We start from the raw sequence: 4646 nt of genomic DNA on the forward strand, positions 1-4646 counted from the left end.
ATTTTCCAGACATCTTCCGGACGTCCTTCTGGACAAAGCCATGGTGGCAGGGGCTGAGGCAGAGGGGTTAGGGGTGATCAGGCCATTAGGGGAGAGCAGTTAAGGGGTGATCAGGCTGGCAGGGGAGGGAAATTAGGGGGTGATCAGGCCGGCAGGGAAGGGCAGTTAGGGGGCGGTGAGGGGAAGTTAGAGGGTGATCAGGCTGGGAGGGGAGGCCAGTTAGGGGGCAATCAGGCCAGCAGGCAGAGGCGGTTAGGGGTGATCAGGCAGGCAAGCAGTGAGGATTTGGCCTAAACCGGCAGTCAGACATCCCTCAAGGGGTCCTGGATTGAAGAGGGTGCAGACCGGGCTAGGGGCCCCCACCCCCATGCACAAATTTCATGTACGGGGCCTCTAGTCTAGTATAAAATCCCATACCATGATCTCTTTAGCCACCTCTAGTTTCCCTCTTCTTCTCAGGTAAATGAAGCTCATTATGTTTCTATTCAGAGAACCCAAAAATGCCCTTCCCTTCCACTCCCGTGCAGGGAGCCATACTATTGTGCGAGCCCATTGCTTTCCTCCTGCACAGCCTGAATTTGAATATTTGAGGCAGTGGTTCTCCTACTTGCACTTCAAAAATCAAAGTGATTTTTAAAAAAATTATGAATGGGGTCTTACTAATTGAGTTTATTTGTGTTTGGCAATTGTTCAAGTTCCATGATTATTTTAACATTATTTAATGGTGTGTCTTTGATAGAAAATTTTGGAAGTACCAAAATTAGGTGGTCATCGTTACCTAGCATAAGAATCATTATTACTCTTAATATTTGTCAATCTTATATGCATGGTTTTTATTCACCCACGTTCTCCAAGAAAGCAATTAGAACATAAGTACTTAATAGGAAATTGGTAGCAGATCACTCTAAGATATGTAAAATATTTTCTATTAAAAATAATAAACTAGTACCTACTTTTAAAAAATTAATTATCCTATATAATAAAAGCCTAATATGCAAATAGACCAAACAGCAGAACGACCAGTAGAACAACCTGTCACTATGATGCGCACTGACCACCAGGGGGCAGACGCTCAAGTGGGTGTCAGAGGGGGCTCCCCGATTGCCCTGCAAAGGGAGGCGACCAGCAACGGAGGTGGTGGGGGGTGGGGCCGGTGAGCAGGCGGCACCCAGCAGGCCAACGTGGGTGCCAGCGGGGACCCCTGACTGCCCCACTGGTCACCCCAAAGATCAGATCAGCCCTCAACTCCAGCCAGTCCTAGGGACCGTACCTGTGTGCGAATTTCATGCACCGGGCCTCTAGTTAGGAAATAAACAGAATTTTCAATTTTCCATTCTAAGATGATAAAAAGAAAGACCATCTGTTATTGTTTCTTTCTAAAATTATTTTTAAAGATATTTTAACACTAAAAATGCATAAGCAACACAATCTCAGATGGAAGAACAGTACTTTACAGTGAATGATGAGAACCTTGAGCTTACAAGATTTTTGAGTGTTAGTTTCTTCCTAATGGGCCTTCCCTCCACCACACAAACTCTAGCACAGACACAATAGTTCCAAAGGGCACGTATATACACTGTTGAGTTCAGGGCCAGGCCTAAGTGTATGAGGAAGAGTTAGGTGGCTAACAAAGCTTTACTAGTGACCTTGAGTTACTTAAACAGAATGGCAGACCTTGTTATTGAAGTAAATTATTAACAAGTATTTACAAGTATGGGCAGAAATACCCTAATTCTTTACCTTAGCCCAGTGGTTGGCAAACTGCGGCTCACGAGCTACATGTGGCTCTTTGGCCCCTTGAGTGTGGCTCTTCCACAAAATACCGACTTCTGTGCATGGGCCACGAAGTTTCAATCGCACTGTATGTGAGCGCCCGCACGTGGTATTTTGTGGAATAGCCACACTCAAGGGGCCAAAGAGCCGCATGTGGCTCTCGAGCCGCAGTTTGCTGATCACTGCCTTAGCCTAATAACTTATTGCATTATTATGTAACTAAATTTATCACCAAGGAAAAAAATATACTTTATAGTGTTCATACAAACACAAAGTTTAAAGGCTAAAAACAATGGTGACAGACAATGGAGGTTTTCTTCCACTGTGAATATTATGCATTCATTAAAATGCTCATTTCTCTCTCATGGACCAAAGACCAGTCACATGAGGATTTCAGTATGGGGTTATAAAATGTGAGTTTGAACTGGTAGTCAAATAATCTATAACCTACTATAAAAAACAATTTCTAAATGTTATACTGTTGATATTTTTCCCTGTTTAGCTAGAGTAGTTTACGCTATATCATTTTCTTTGATTTGAAATAAGTGAATGTCATACTTTTTTGTCATGCCATTTTTATCTGAGCTTTTTCTATTTATTAGTAAATTTCAAATGATACCAATTTATCAGTATAAAAAATTATATATGTCTTGAATAAAGGAAAGTGAATCTAGAGCATTTCCATATCTACAAAATTTTCTTTTTAAACCATCATTGAAGAAGGAGGGAAACAATGAGATTCAAAACCAAAGGGCAAAATGATTCAGAAGTCAGTTAAACAATATGCCACTGGATGATATAACCAGTAAAAATAAATGCATGGGCCATTGCTCCTTTATATTACAATTAAATACTGACATTACTTAATATAAAGAGGAGCAAAAATGTTTATTAACATTTGAGTGAGAGCAAATATTACATACTAAGAAAATGAATTAATTTAAAAATGTGTTAAAGTATAGCATACTTTCCTATTTTTAAATCCTCTCAGGTCATAAAAACAGGCATATATTGCTATTTTTTTCTAAAATGTTCTTCACTATATAATTCAAAGGTTAAATCTGTAAAAATTGTGTCCTTCATACATATCCTTACAAATCCAATCAACATTCTATTATAAAATAGGAAGTTAGGGGATTGTAATCATTTGATTGTTTAATAACATAAGCACAATTATTTCAAAAGGTTTACTTCCTCAGTGGAATAAACATGGACTATCAATAAAGAAATATGCTAATGTTTAATTTTATTTTCATGTTGATTTTTTTTTTTGCTTTTCAGCTTATTAGCAAATAAATATATTTTCAAGTGTTTGATAATGAAAGCTAAAAGATTTTTTATTTTTTCTGTCTTCATGTAAGTTAGATAAATACAGATCATGTTACTATATGTAAATCATATAACTACATAAAACACTAAAATAATTTTGGATAATTCAAATAAAATTATTTGAGGAGCATTTTCTTTCTTTTGAAAACCTATGCTTATTTGTGAGTGTGTCTGTGTACTGGAAGTAATGCAAACATTGTCTCATAAAGGATTGGAGCATTATGATTAATAATAAGTATTCTATTTTAAAAAATATGCCCTTCATGTTTCTCTGAAGGTCTGAGTCTTAGGATGGCCAGATTAAATCCATTAACATGATTTTACTCTGACAGATTCAAGATAAATGGTCCTCTCACCTTAGTTTAAATGCTCTCACTTTGAGAGAAATACAATAGCACAGAAAATTCATAAAACTTAAGAGCACAGTGGCAATTTTTATTGGGCTCACCATACATAATTCACAAGATATTTCTTTTCACTTTGTTTGAAAGAGTATTTTAATAAAAAATGTACCTCCTACATTGGATTATTAAATTAAATTTGAATTACCCAACCCTCTTGGTTTCTTTTGTTACAGATTGTCATTCTTTTAGTCATTTTCCTATATGTATACATATCCTTAGGGACCAGGGAAAATCAAGCCAATCTTTAGGCTATTCATTAGTGATATAAGTTTTATAAAGTATATTGGGGATAAAGTTGGAATTACTAGTTCATTATTTTAAGTTCTATTGTCTCATGTTATCTCAATCCCTTAGCAAAATAAATAATAATAATAACAGGCAGTTGACTATAACAGGTCTAGCTACATAACTTTACTCAACAATTCTTTCAGCCTGCCATGCAAAAAATTATTAAGAAAACTCCCCAAAGATTAATCTTTCCTGTGCTTAGTACTCTGTCTAGACTCAAGAGATGAAAATACCATGCTATTTCATAGAGTAAAAAATTAACTCCAAATAAGTGAGAATCTTTCCTTATGGATTTTTCAAGTGAATACCAAATAATTTTTTTAAGAATTATTTTATGTATTCATTTTTTAAACAATAAAGGCTGTGTTTTAGAACTTCTCTAGCTTTTTGGCGTTTATTTGTCAGGCTAATATATATTTCCCAATAACAGTAAAGAGGTCCATAATTTAAGGCCGTATATTGACTATAGAAAAGCTAAGATTATCTAAATTCTTTCTAAAACAAAGTTGGGTACAAGCTAATTAATAAGTGAAAAAATTCACTTATTTAACAAATGTCCAATTTCATGGCTTGATTTATTTATAGATAGCAACAAGTAATAATATATTTGGTTAAAGATAGTATAGTAAAAGCAAGTTTTTTTCTCTTCTCTCCAGTGATATCTCCCCACAAATCACATTTTAATCTGTCAACAATATATATATATATAGATAGATAGATAGATAGATAGCCAGCAACAGGAACACCAGAACGACCTGAACAACCAGTCACTATGATGCCCACTGCAGCGGGCCAACCAGCCTGATCAGGGGTGGGGCCAGCCAGCCAACCTCCTGTGGCTCCCCCCCCCCC

The sequence above is a fragment of the Myotis brandtii genome, unplaced genomic scaffold, assembly GCF_000412655.1.
Source record: "Myotis brandtii unplaced genomic scaffold, ASM41265v1 scaffold34, whole genome shotgun sequence".
Classification (NCBI taxonomy): Eukaryota; Metazoa; Chordata; class Mammalia; order Chiroptera; family Vespertilionidae; genus Myotis; species Myotis brandtii.